The following is a 15,623-nucleotide window of genomic DNA, read 5'->3' on the forward strand; positions in this document are numbered from 1 at the left end:
TCCTCCATGGCCTACCCTCATCATCCATTTCTTTGATCATTGCCATTTTATTTCATTATATGGCTGCATCTAACTCTTCAGGGATTGTCTTTCCTCCCTCTTCGTCCATAGGTGTCAGAGATTTTGAACACAAATTCCTCAGGTATTCGCACCATCTTCTCCACTAGGCAAGATAGCCATATTAAGAGACTGTTTACCGTATAAATAGAAAAACCTCCAACTCAACTGAAACATCTAGCAGAGCCACTTGCCCTGTGAGCGCCAGTATACATTTGCCACGTTTAACTAGTCCCTTGCAAGAGTGGTACATACTATTCCTTGTTCAATAAATAAAATCACCATGTTAAGTTTTGTCATCCAATCCTTTCCTATAATACTAACTGGTATCTGTAGCAAATATGACAAAGGATCAGTCATGTCACACTCTCCTATTGAGACTGATAATAACTCTTTTTTTATTTGTATTGGATAATAATATCATCCTTTCAAATTGTTTACAATGTAATGCATTTCATCTCATTCATCAAAGAATCAAAGCAGTCAATAAACAACAAATTAATTAATAAACATCTATACATAAAATAAAATATTTTTTATATTACATGCATATCGGGAAAAAGAGACGTCAAAAAGTGCACAATCGCTATGCGAACTGTTTGTTTGGGATTATTAAATAAGTGTTTCCATATCATACTTGTTTCCATATTACTATACCGAACTACCCATTTTTTAAAAAAATGTATGCTCCTAAGATTAGATAACTTAAGAAAAACCGTTAAACAATGCTCTAGCGTTTCTTTTGAGGCCTTATTTTCACAAAAACAACAATAAAGTAAATCTTTTGGTATAGCTCGCCTTCTCACCAAGATCTCCATAGTCGGCCATAGATTCAATCTGAACCTGAGATATAGGTTACGCAGTCGAGGACTAGGACATTTACTAAGATAGTCTGCCATAATTCGAAAAGGAACTCAACTTGTGACTCCAAAGAACCCTTGGGCATTTATGGCACCTCCCACCATTGGATACTTTTCCTCCTTTGTTCATGGACGTGAAGTCCCAGTGTCTACTAACAAAGCAAAGGTTTCGCCTCCTGCCATCACCTGAACTCTTGGCTCCTCTTGTGGGTCTGGTGTCACTGATCATTCTGGACACATCAAGTCGTCCTGTGAGCTGTCCTATTGTGGGTGCATGCATAACCCTGTTCCTGTGAAAGGATTTCCTCCTACCACAGTGGCACCTCCTATTCTGGGTGTCAATACCTGTCCTGTGTTTGCATGTTTCTAAATCTGCATGGGGGCTTGTTGCAACATACCTGTTGCACTCTCAGTGCTTGCGTCTGATACAATGTCTGATCCTTGGGCAAACTCTTCCCTAGCATTGAGCTACATGCTGGAGGATAAGCTGTCCCCCCTCCTGAAAATGGACCCTTTTGTACATATCCTTTGCTCCCACATGTGCGCACAATGTGCCCTGTCATACCACATGTCCAATACACAGGAGGACCCCGTCCTCCTTGGTTAAACCCTCTTTGCATATTCTGACTCTCATTCTGTATATTCTGAAACCTACTTTGATTATTTTGAAACCCACCCCTTCCTCTGTAGCTCATACCTCTACCTTCTGGTATAAACCCATTTCCTCCTTGATCCATAGTCCGCTGATTATTCATCTGTGATAAACTTACTGTTAGCTGTATTCCTAGCCATTCTCTGCTGTGTCAATACTGCCCCTTGTATGGCATGTTATGACAATGTTTTTTTAACTAACTTGACTTCCTCAATTTTCCTAGCATCTCCGTTCTTCTTATTCTTCTTCTGTAACAGCCGTCAGTGATGCACTATAGTCAACTGTATCTCAGGCCACAGTTCGCTTCAATTCCTACTTGCTTCTTAAGTTGTCTCTGTACCTGCCCAGGCAATCCCTGACATAAAATGTGGTAAAATACTGCCACTGTTTTTCCCCTTGGCTCGCACGTTTCAAGAGTCAAGTGCTCCTGAATGTAAGAAAGCGGATCCTCATCCTCTTTTTTATAGTCTTAAAAAAATCTTACTTCTTTTATATCATATTTTAGTAAAACATAATATCCCTATCTGGTATTCCTAATATAAAGCGAAAGCATCCTTTATGCATGTGTGTGTGTTCTTATTGCAGTATTGAATTCCTTCTTCTGACTACCTATGTGTGTTTTTGTGTGCATTGAGCCTGAAACCGATTGATTGCCTATACTTCCACATGATCATGTGTGCTTATGCATGTGCATGTGTGCATGCGTGCATGTGTGTGCGTGTGTGTGTGCATGTGTGTGTGTGCGCGCTCATGTGTACGTGTGTGTGTGTGCGTGTGTGTACATGTGTGCATATGTATGTGTGTGCATGTGTGCATGTGTGTGTGCGTGTGCATTTGCATGTGTGCGCGTGTGGATGTGTGTGTGTGCATGTGCATGTGTGTGCCTGTGTATGTGTGCATGTTTGCGTGTGTGCGTGTCACCGCTCACTCCTTATAAACATACCATGACAGAGATTTTAACCTTAATCATCTCTATTTTTCCCCGATCTCAAATTAAAATCTTTTCTTTGTTTATGTCTCCAAATTCTGTTTTCTCCCAATAGATCAATTCATCATGCATAATAATAATACATATTGCTTAATAATTGTGCCAAGCCTTCCTTATTTCTCTTTGTCAGTGCCCAGCCTACTTGTACTTATTCATTAATACATATCACTTTAAACAAACCCTGCAAAATAAACCTAAATAGTGCACTCCTTATTCTTAAAAATCAGGCCAATCAGGGTGTATGCTTCTATAAAAAATACACTTTTAACCTAATGTTTTCTCAATACAACTGTTTAAATATATCATAACCCTTGTCTATAATGTGTGTGACCATGTCCCGGTGTGCTTTGCCAGCACTTCTCCTCATTACCCACTGCTCCCTCATTCTAAATACACATTTTTGCATTAATACATGCTTTCCCAATATTTTTCCCAGAAATGTGTTTTTGTTTCCTTTATTCTTGCTAATCCCCATAAATATTCACTGTGCTTAGTTTAATGTAATGCATTATTGCATTAATGTACTATTTACTGTAATTTGCACTAATAATTACATTTCTATTCTCAGTGACACCCTTTCACAATTGTGTGATTCTAGACAGATTCATCATTTTTTTCTTTTTTTTTCTTCACATGCCTCTATATATTATGTCGTTATACTGTACAGTGGGGGAAACACTGCCCCCACCCCCCGAAACCAATCCTCTCTGCTCTGGCCCTGGTGCACATGCCTGAAATTTCATGTATAACATCTCCATGACTCTGCATTATTTATGGTGCATATACCATGCCTTCTCTCTGTCCACAACTACCAATATTCTCACTAGTATGGTCATCCACAGCACTCTCTTGTGCTTTCATTTGCAATCTGTCTTTCTTTTTATAGCACACTGAAAACCTCTTAACGAAACATTTACCCTGTGTTTCCCATCTGTGCAATTGGCCCATACATGCCCCAGGACCCATGCTCTTTCCAAATGTCCCATCCATCATCAACAAGAAACGGCTACTTTGCCCAAAATAAAATCAACAAATCAGGGGTGATCCAGTGTGTGCCCATCAAAGACAGCATCCAGCAGTGTCCCCAAAAAATGACCAACCAACCCCCTAAAAATCAGTAGTGACCTGTGTGACCCTAAACAGTGACTCAATGGGCTCTCCCCAGCTCATACATGTACAATAACTGGCAGCAGCCTCCCATACAAAACTGTATATTCAAAATAAGGTTGAACCACATATAGCTCCTCTAACAGAATCAACAATTCTTCAAAATATATTTTCTTTGTTTGACTCAACAACCAGGTGTTTAATTACCCCACAATGTATTCACCCAATCCAGTGCTTCTCTCAGCATCTGGCTTCACTAACCATGCACTAAGTACTCAGTGGGTGCCAATCGTTTCAACCCATAATTGAGCATCGCTACTACAGAAAACACACATCATATATATATATATATATATATATATATGTATATATATATATGTATATATATATATATATATATATATATCATAAAACTCCCAAAAAAGAACAAATTAATATAATGAGTTCTGGTTCATCTCTTCATTTCCATAAGGGACAGGGTCAACCCTGGCTCACTTTCAGCTTGGTACCAAAAAAATGAATTTTTCAAAACTACACAAATCAATCACTAAACATTTTCCTTCCATACCTATACACATATTAGCTCCAGCCCTACTGATTGCTGCTTATTTCAATCATCTCTTACTGCCTCTTTATGTATTTTCCCGTTTACAATGTGAATACACATACATATGTTTTCCTAATTTGCTCATGGCTTTGATAACAAAAATATTTGTCAACAGCATATTACTACTTCTCTGTCCTACAACCATTAATCATTCTTTTGGCTCTTGTTAGTTCTTATCTTTAGCCTTGGGAAGAAGCCCTAGCTCCTTTTAGCAGTGCAGTTTTAGAGATAAATTTCACTCATGTATGTGTCAGTGTATGTGTATGTGTCAGTGCTGGTTATTTGTCAGATGTGCACTGTGTGCAGAATTGGCTGTATTTCTGTGTTGTTTCATTTTCAAAACATGTCCAAATTACCTCCTCTTGCTCAAGCAGGAAAGGAATCTAGTGTCGAATTTCGTGTCAACTTAATTTGAAAACCCTTTTTTTCTAACTATGCACTTGTAATCAGCAAAAAATGTCCTCATGGGCAATGCTGTTTTTGTCTTTGTTTCTATGATTCATTTGTTGGATTTCTACCGTGCACAGCATTTTAGCTTCCCAAGAATGTTATCTTTGTAAGTATATAAAAATTAACCCTGTATCTGCTTTCACTCACCCACCTCAAGTGTGCAAAATAGTCACATTTTGACTGCGCTTTATTATTTCTCTTGATTTTTTCTCCATAACATCTTAGACAGCAGATATGTGCCTGCCCATCAATGGCTTTCTCAAACCTCTGCCTTTTCACTGATCCCTGGCTACTTTTGATTGGTGTCAATCACCTTCTCATCTTCATTATATTGCCCCTAAATATACCCTGATTAACAGGATTTAAGTCATCATCTTATAGGGACCTGTCCTCTGCATAGCCTAAGTTGCTTTGACTTAAGTGAATGATGACTGAAATCCCCTTGGATCAGGACTCGTGGGCACTCTCTGTCTCTCTCTGTCTCTCTCTGTCTCTCTCTCTCTACCTCTCTCTCTCTCTCTCTCTCTCTCTCTCTCTCTCTCTCTTATTTACACACAAAAAATCTCTTGTTACTTAGTTACTTTTTGATCACTCCCCATTACTTTCTAAACTACTGATTACTGTCCCCGTTACTACAATCCCTTTAATATATACTTAACATGTTTTGTCCTTTGCCTTTGTCCCCTACAAGACATACCATAATCCACAGATGCCAAGTGCGCCATGCTGACAGCCCTGGAGAGACCCCTCTCAGGGTATGAGAAAGCATACTGCAGTTTTGCCACTCACCCATCTCTTCCAGGCATCTCACCATCTCTGTCAGCACGCCAACATGAAGCCTGGGTCCTTGTCCCTGAAAGATATTTAGGGTCCCTACGTGAGGTCGCCATATATAAAGAAGGTCCTTTCGCATCCCATCAAGCTCTCTGGCATCTGTGGATCCTGGTGCAGAGACAAGACAAAGGAAGGGACGCCTGGATGAGATTCACAGTCATCTTTAATAAAAGTTCATAATATACACTGAAAAGGCACACACAGCTCTCCAATCAACTTTCTGATATAGGCCTTTTTCAATGATGCAATACCCACATGCAAATTCAGGATACATATCTGATTGGTCCTCCTAGCCAGAAGAAAGCCTTCCTTATCCTTGATTGGGTGGCTTATCTGTCACTCATGAAGCCCACATGAGCTCATTATTGGCAAACACTTGTTGACTGACACATAGACTGATACGCTTATTTTAGACCCAGCCAAACACAATTACACATCCTTTAACTCCTGCCAAAAACAATTAATATCTGCTTCTCAAGGTCCTGACAAGTTTTGTTGGCAGCTGATTCCATGGAAACCCCAATAAGTTAATTTTGTTTGCTGCCAAGTAATTCAGCGGATCTGTAATAATTGGTAACTTCCTTGCCTTTATCTGATTTACCATCAATTATGTCTGCTTTTCCCAGCCAAGTTTCAAATTTAATCTCCAGACTCAATCATTTCGCAGCGAGATGCTGCCAAAGACCTTCTACTGTGTAAGCATGATTCAGGCCTTTTTGACACCTGTCCTTACGATGCCATTTTGTGTTTGGCATCCATTTTAAAACATATCTCTGTCTGTTTTGCCCTACTACCAAATGGTGAGTCAATATTGACTTGTAAGCATATCTCATTTTCTATCCAGTTTCAAGAATATATTCTTACATATTCATGATATGCGTGTAATACTTGAAACCCCCTTCACTTTCTAGGTCATTCTGATACAAAAATATGCGCGCCCACATGCACTTTATCTTTAAAAACACTATAATTCTAATTTCTGCAATACTGGTGCCATTGATCAGCCTATCATGTTATCCGTACTCAGTTTGATGGGGTGGGGGGGACTGGTGCTCCAATACATCTTCGGCAACTCTAAAATGCCCAACCTTTTCTGTAACCTCTTCCCCTTATATATTGCATACAAATATGTTGTCATGTGCCGCTATACTGTACTTGACAACACGCCTTCTTGAGGCCATTGCATAAGCGTTTTATTAGTCGTGCCTTTGCAACAGGAAAGCTAAAGTGTGACAAGGTGTACTACTAAGTCCCACTCATCTTCCTGTCTGTTGTGGATCAAAGTGTCTCTCGTATTAATTGAGCTCTCTGTGACTCCTGATCAAAGTGAGCCTGCAGGCTGGGGCCCTCCGGAGTACACTTGACTTTGTGTTTGTTGTGCGGCAAGCATAGGAAAATTTGCGGATTAGCCCCACACATTTTGTGCTCCCTGGGCGATGTTTAGGGGAGGGAGCTTGCATCCCTCTTGGAAATCCTGACCCTCCTTTACTGATGGAAGCTGTAAGGCAGACTCTACCTTTAGACGGGGTCCAAATGAATCCTTCTTCTTACTCCTTTCAAATTTGTCCGATGATCTGCTAAGTAAGGGGCTCAGCCCTCTTTTAAAGTCAAATGGGCTAAGACTACCTTAACGCACCAATCCTGGGTCCCCACCAACAATCTTCTGTTATGCGTGAGGTCATAACCAGAGTGCTTTGCAACAGGAAAGGTAAGGGGTGACAATATGTACTACAAAGTTCCCCCATCTTACTGTCTGTTGTGGATCAAAGTGTCTCTCTGGTTAATTGAGCTCTCCATGACTCCTGATCAAAGTGTGGATATCCTTTGAAATTTGTGGTGAAAAAAGACTTTCAGTCTCCATCAAATAGCATACTTCTCCCCTCTGAAAAGGAGTTCCCTGCAGGGGTTGCTACTGTAAACAGTTATCCCAGACATGACATTCACTGCCCTTCATACAGAGGGGTGGGAGCTAGCTTCAGTTGACATATTGCATATCAAAGAGGTTTTAGTCCCCTGCCCCTTGTGTTAGTTCTGTGACCAAGCCTCTTCACAAGCCTGTTTTCATTTAACTCCCATCAGTATGCGCTGCCAACACACAGAACTTAGACAATAGAATAGGGTGGATCCATGGAGGGTTTGATATTTAATTGGGCTGGCCATGGCAGTAAGATGGAGTTGCCTTCCTTCGTCCTGAAATGCTTTGATGTACCTGTGCCTGTCACATTCCAGCTAAATGTGACAGGGGGGACTGCACCTGTAGGCTGTGTCTCCCCGGAGTATACTTGACTATGTGTTTGTAGTGCAGCAAGCATCGGAAAATGTGTGCAGATTAGCCCCACAAATTTTCTGAGGTTGATCTCCCATTGTTCTATTTCTTGCAAAATCTAAAAAAAACCCAGGCGAGTGCACACACCCCGTGCAGATGGTTGAATTCCTCGCATGCCCCCCAGCCTCAACATGTGAACCACCACCCTACTGAGGGTATGGTTCATCCTCAAGGCAAAAGTACCGGCCGAGGCCATCTGCATTTCCATGCTGGGAGCCTGGCTTGTGCTGGATGTCCATACCTGATCCCTGTAGGAATATCGCCCAACGCGAAAGCTTAGGATTCTCCCCTCGCATGGTCATTAACCATGGCAGAGGCCAGTGGTCTTTCTGGATCATAAAGTGAGACCCAACGATGTAGGGTTTCAGCTTCATTATGGCCCACACAAATGTGTATGCCTCTTTTTCTACGACAGCCCAGTTGCTTTCCCTTTTTTTTTCAATCAACAGGTGACAGTAATGTAGGTGACAGTTTGCTCTGCCCCTTCAGAGTTCAGCTGCGCTAACACTGCTCCAATCCCCAAATCACAGGGTTCTGTCTGGATAAGCAACTCCTGACCATGATCTGGCACTTTCAGAACTGTGGTCCTGCACAATCCATCCTTTCAATCCTGAAATGAGGTTTGACAGGTATGGGTCCAAGTGACCTTCTTCAGCATTTTCTTGGAGTCTACATCATTCAGGGGCCTGGTAATGATCCCATATCCTCTGATGAATGACCAGTAGTAACCGGGGAGACCTAAAAAGGCTCTCACCTGCCTCTGTGTGGTGGGGGTGTCCCAATCATTCACAGCCTGTGCCTTTGCTTCGAGAGGTTGTTTCTTACCTCCAACGATCTGGTGGCCTAGGTAAGTCACTGTGGCAATTTGTGGCCTTGATAGAAAGACCTGCATTCTGCAGCGGCTGATGCACTTGTTTCAGGTGGGATAAGTGCTCCTCCCAGGCGTGGCTGAAGACAGCAATGCCGTCTAAAGAGACGACACTGAAGTTTTCCAGACCCGACAAAACCTGGTTAACCATCTGCTGAAAAGTGGAAGGGGCATTCTTCAATCCTGAGGGCATCACAGTCAACTGATAATGTCCTTCTGGGGTTGAGAATGCTGACCTCTCTCTCACTCCATCTGTCAAGCCGACCTGCCAATAACCTGCTGTGAGGTCTAAAGTACTCATGTACTTGGCAGAGCCGAGCTTGTCAATGAGCTCATCTGCCCGAGGAATGAGGTGAGCATCTGTCTTCGTGGCAGAATTTAGCACCCTTTAGTCCACACAAAGCAAACCCCACTCTTCCCACAACTGGTATTTTTAGGGACCAGTGTTACTGGGATAGCCCAGGGCTGGTGGGATGGCTCTATCACTCCAAGTGACAGCATCTTGGACACGTCCTCCTTGATGGTGTCCCTGACTTTATCGGACATCTGGTGAATCCTACTCTTCAACAGCCTACTGTCTCCAGTGTCCACATCATGAGTGCACCAATCTGCACGACCAGCAGTCAGAGAAAACAGACCAGCAAACTGTCCCAGTAAATGGCGATAGTCTGTCAGTTGCTGTTCTCACAGGTCCATTGCAAGGTTGTCACATTCAACTGACCCATCTGTGGATTTAGTGTGCAAGAGGTCTGGGAAGGGATTGGTCTCCTCCTCAGTCTCTCCGTCAGTCACTAATGCCATGACCAAGTCATCCCGGCTATAATGTGGTTTTAGTTGGTTAACGTGAAAGACCCTGCCCATCAGTTTAGGTCCTTTCACATCAATGAGATAATTCACCTCACTGACCTTCTCTCACTGGGTTTGGCAGGCTCCATAATCCACACCCACTGGCCTGGAGAAGAGACTGTCACAGAGGCCTTCTGGTCGTGCCAGTGCTTCATCAGCTCCTGACTGTCCTTTAGGTTCTTTGTTTACTGTTCCATGTACTTTGCCATTCTAGACTGAAGGCTGCGAACATAGTCCACCACATCGCATGTAGGAGATGACGGTTTGATCCCTCTTTCACTAGACTGCGGGGCCCTTGTACAGGGTATCCAAACTACTCAATTCTGTGGCACCTCCCTGTAGGCGAACAGGAGGCGTGGAAGGAGAATATCCCATTTTCTCCTCGGGTGCTCTTCCAAGCCACCTATCATGCCTTTCAGGGTCTTTTTGAACCTCTCAGCAAGCCCATTGGTTTTTGGATGGAAGGATGTAGAGATCCGGTAAGGGACGCCGCACTCTTCCCACATAGCCTTCAAATATGCTGAAATGAAGTTTGATCCCCTGTCATAAACCAGCAAACCCATAAATCCATGTTGGATTCCTTGTGGAATCCAACATGGGAGAATATCCCAATTAGAGCTTGCGCAACCATGGAGGCTTTGATGTTCCTCAGAGAGACAGCCTCAGGGTATCTTGTGGCGTGGTCTATGTGAGAAACCTGAAGGTGTCTCCCTAGCTAGTCCCGGGGATCTGTCATCCAGGTGGCCAGGACATGGCCATCACTATTGGATCCAGTTCCTGGGGTGGACCAGTGAGGGAGGATGACCTGGACGGGGGAGTGGGACACTGATGGGTGAATCGCGGTATCTTCCTTCTTTCAACACCCTTTCCCCATCCTACCACGTAGGATATTCCAAAGCACTGCCCCCCCTTTTCTGACAAGAACACTTTCGCACAACACGAAAGACAAAGGGTTAACACCCGTTGAGTTTACCTAACATGTCCCAATACAAGGGTCAGGCAAAGTCAGGCAATTGGCCAGAATCGTACACAATTGACAGCCCTTTTCCTGCCCCACAGGGATAAAAAGTGGAGCATGAGAGCACAGGACAAGCAAGTCGGACTGTATGACGTGAGAGCTAGCTCAGCATGGCAGTTCAAGAGGAGGTGAACGACAGCGAATACGGAGAGGGTGACAAGGAGAGAAGTGACCTTGACCTTTCTGATCAAGACCTGTGAAACCTCAGACAGAAACATAAGACCGTGAACAAAGAGCAGTGTGTTTTGCAACAGATGTGAATGGTACACAAGACCCTCCTCCGCTGATAACCAAGCCAGGGAGAGACACTGGTCTCTGTGGTACCAACCTTGACTCGAAGAAGAAGAAAGCCAAGCGGTTCATCACAGCCGCTGGGTTGAGGGGAGAGTCGATAAGAAATCGGCCAGTGTTGAACCAAAAGTTGCAAGCAGTTAATTAGAACTTTGTAAGGCTTAAATGAACCATTGATAATAAAGGGAAAAACCAGCAACAGAGCTGTCTGGTAATGGCAAAATCTTTTGAGTCCTGAATGTCATTTACGCACCAGTATCTTTGACATTTTACGAAAGTATAGTAGAATTTGAACTCGTAAAATGGCCACCCACCGGGAGAAACCATAAAAAGAGGTGCATATACAGAGATAATAATTATACATTTAAAATTCAGTGCAATTATCACTTTCTGAATTTATGACTTTAAGAAGGAACGGGTGTATTAATACCATATATATTACCACAAATTCATTTGACAGGTTGGGATCTAACCCGAGACTTTCATTTTCCATTCTTTTGCTGAAAAGCAGCGTTCTACATTTGTATACAATACCATTAGGTAAGCCTTGATTTTTTAGATGCTAAAGATTTTTTCTTTTTACATGTTTTTTCAAGAGATAAATGAACTCATTATGTTTTTCTGTTTTTTTTCTCTCCCTTTCCCACTACCTTGTGTTTTTGTTTTTTCATTATTATAAATGTTTGAATTTCGTTATGATTATGGATACTGTTTGACTCGCTTCGATGTTAATAATTTCTTTTACCTTAAAAATCCTCCCCTTCACCCCTCCCTTTATGTCTGTGTTACATTGGATACTATTCTTGTGTGTGTCATAATAATTGTAACGTTTGTGCTACAATTGTTGTATACAATACTATTAGCCCTGATTTGAGAAAGACGGCGAGTCCGTCGAAACACACTGTTATCACAAAGGGCACTCACCTTAATCAATTATTAAACCTGAATCATTGTATTCCAATTGAGTGAAGTTTCTTTTAAATATTATAATTTGGCGCATGAAGTAATAAGCGCAACCACACATTTTTCCACTGTCTGGTAATTGCCCTGAGTTTCTGGGTGCTCACACAAGAAACTCAGGGCAATTATCCTGTGGTAGAGACTAACGTAACTAGAAGGCCTTGGGAAGAGAGCGAAGAGAGGTCAAAGTGGTCATACAGGGGTCTTGTAAAATCCTATATACCGTCGAAAGTCTTTGACCAATAAAAGTGTGTGAAAGAAAGGGAAATGAGTCCCATGTGGTGAAACTAGCATATGAACTGTGTGTCGTAAAAGTTGGTGAGAGTGACCCCGGCAGAGGTAAGCCGACAACCAGGGGCAAAGCCTGATGAACTGTTTAAATAGACATTGAGATTCTTAAAAAGCAAGCAGCATTGGAAGAACAGGGGAAGTGAATTGTCCCCCTTGTCAGTTGGGTCCGAGCCCAGCCGAGGGAGAAAAGGAACTGTTTAGTAGTTTTGTTGAATACGACTGTTGAGGGGTCTGTGCCGAGAAGAGGGGGACCCAGGGGTGACGCCATCACCCAAAGTATATTTGGAGCCGAACTTTGCGTTTGTTTGTTGAAAGCCTCAGGCCCTCGAAGGCAAGAAACTTTTATTGAAAAGTGACTTAAACATCAAAGTACCTGATCGCTGGTACGGAACAGTTCACTCTTGCTGGGAAAGCTTGAGTGTGTGCTGTGCTCAGGAGATCCGCCTTTTCCCATGCTCAAAACGTAGGACACTGGCCATCACATCCTGACTTATTATTTATGACCACTTCTTTCTTTCTTGAAAACCCTATCCTACACTCTTTCTGTAATTAGTTGTAAGGTATCGGCAATAGTTCTTTTTAGCATAGGCCCTTTTATTTTGACACAACGCCACACGGACTACCTTATTTTCATTTGATGGTCGCCGCTTGCTTCCATCTTAGATTTAGGTTTAGGTTAGGCATTTTTCACCCTGCATTTACAGTTTAATTAACACCCTTGAACTGCGATTACTTGTGTCTGTCTTTACTGTTGACATTATGAGTTCCTTACGTCTACCACCACCAAGATATATCTGTTCACGTAGCTGGTTTGAGGATGCAAAGGACCCACAATATCCATTGCTATTCTCTCAAAAGGCCGCCCAACCATGGGGAGTGTAATTAAGGGGGCCTTTGGGGCACCACATGATATTCGAGAAGCTTGAAGAGTCGGGCAGGACTGGACAAATTCCTTTAGCTTTACGCTGAATTGTGGAAAGGTACGCAGACAACTGGTCTGATGTCTTAGTGACTCCCAAGTCACCCGCTAAACGATTTTGGAGAGCCAAATCCAAAAGGAACTTTCTGTGGCACTGGGGAATCACCAACCTTCTGGTGCCCTCGCCCTCAGAATCTTTTGACTGACTGTACAGAAGTCCATCCTCCCAGTACACTTTGAACAGTTCAGGGGCCTCGCCCTTAGCCTGCTCCTCCTTCTGCTTCTGCAGACACGCCAGAGTGGGACTCTCTTTCTGGGATGTGAAGAAGTCAGTCTGACCAGGGCCCTCAGCTGGAGCAAACTCATTCAGCTTGTGTAAGCCCTTCAGATCTGCTCCCACCTGGTCCTCCACCTCAGGTTCCTGCGCTACGCCAGGCAACTCTGAAGTTACAGAATCCACTGCTACCAAAATAGGGTCTGCAGTAGCTACTAGCCCCTCTCCCGCTGGAGTAGGCCTCTCTTAAGTCTGTTGAGTTGGACTAGGGTCTAGCTGCCATGCCGGTCTTTCCAACCAGCCCCCTGGAAGCACTCCAGGCCCAAAGGCTCTGTGAGTGTTCAATCTGGAGATTATTTTACCCACGATCTGGCACCCGTTGCAACTGTTTCAGGATCAGGAAGATCATTACCCAACAGACATGGGACAGGCATGGAGTCTTTCACTGCTACACAGCGCTGGGTAGTTTTACCTCAGCCGCTGGACTCTACTATCGTCAAGGGGAACGTACCCTTCTCTCAAACGCACTGACGCACAAATTAGGCCCTCAATATCCTGGCCTGGTTGTACCCAATGCCGGGTGACAGAAGTTTTGCTAGCTGCGGTGTCACAGACCGCAGGAGTTTTGTGTTCATTGATAGGCACATGTTCTAGAGAGAGTTGAGTATTATTGGGAAATGGGGTCTCTTCTGGAGACCTGGTACTGTTCCCACTCACTGTAACCAATCCACATTCGGCCAGTCCCTGGCCTAGTGGGAAGTCCTCCTCTAAAAGGCCCACACTAATGATAGCCTCTTCCACAAGTCCAACATTCCCTATGGCTTGCTTGGGTAAGCCCCTGCAAGCAGGACCCCCTTTCTTATGGCATAGCTTCTTACACACAAAGCAATATTTGGGTGGTGATAACGCAGGTCTCCCGGTGTTAGGGGTGCATGTGTTCTTTTTTCGGTGTGCACGGCTGAACTAGAGTTTTGGGATTTCCCGTCATTTTTTTGGGGACTTGACTTCGAATAGGATTGGGTTGGACCTTTGCCCTTCCCATCCTTGTTTACTTTTTTGTCTGCTGACTTCTCTTCTGGTTTGTGTGTGTTCTCCTGAGCCTTTTTCTGGACTCCAGTACTCATAAATCTGTCAGCAGCCTTTGCAAGCTACCTTGGGTCTGTGATAGTCTTGTCCACAAGATGCTGGTGTAGGTCATCGTCACAATTATTCAATACATGCTCATGCGCAATCAAATTGTACATCCCCTTAAATGTGTCAACTTTGTATCAGTCACCCACCCGCTCAGAAAGTTTAATGACAAGTGTGTGAACGCTTCAAATGTCTGCGACTTTTCTTTCTGAGCTCTCTCAAGCTCTTGAGATACTGTTGTGGGGTTTTACAGAACTTCCTGAGGAGGGCTGACTTCATGCTCTCATAAACGGGCCTTTGCTCAGGAGTTAACTGAAGATTTACATCAGTCCCTTGTGTCGGTAAACCACTCACCAGGGCTGCAACCCACAGTACCTCAACCAGCTCCTATAGCTGGAAAGCCAGCTCGAGTGCTTCAAACCATTCAAAAATATCCCTCCCCACTTCGTAAGCCTGCGCTATGTCTTTGGGAAAGTGCTGTTGGGGCTAATCCGGGGCACTCTGGTTTGAGCCACTGCTGCTGCTTTCGCTAGAGGTGGATCTTTTGTCTTCCTTATTATCTTCGAGAGCCAGCTTGCGCAGCTCTATGATGGCCCTGGCCTGTTCTATGCTGACTTTGTCCCACTGTTTTTGTGCCTCTAGCGCTAGTCTCCTCTCCTCGATCAGGAGCTTTCAAGCCGCTACCTCATTAACAGCTGGGAACAATTACTGGGCCACTTAGAGACTGTGCTGAGGCCTGGGACTGGCGGGATGCCACACTAGACCCTGTCCTTACTGACACTCTCGAGTGTTGAGAAACCACACTTGCCCCCCGACGAGAAGATTGGCAAGAAACACTGCTCATGCAGTCGTCCTTGTCATTTCCCCTCTCCAGAAGGTCTTGTCTGTTCGGGCACACAGGGTCTAGCCCCTCCCCTGAGGTCTTCTCCCCAAACGCCCTCACTTCTACCCAAGCTTGGAGGCTGATCAGCAACTCAGGTTTATTAACCTTAGTGCTGTGGGGAAGTACCCTCTCTTGACATAGGACGTGCAGGACATCCTTGGTCCTGCCTTTTACAGTCTCCATGCCAAGATCCATGACTTTTACTAATACCTAACACTGACTAAATGTTGCCTGCAACAGTACTTTTATCGTTGGGTGACC

This window comes from Ambystoma mexicanum, chromosome 1q, assembly GCF_040938575.1.
Source record: "Ambystoma mexicanum isolate Mex_15411 chromosome 1q, UKY_AmexF1_1, whole genome shotgun sequence".
Classification (NCBI taxonomy): domain Eukaryota; kingdom Metazoa; phylum Chordata; class Amphibia; order Caudata; family Ambystomatidae; genus Ambystoma; species Ambystoma mexicanum.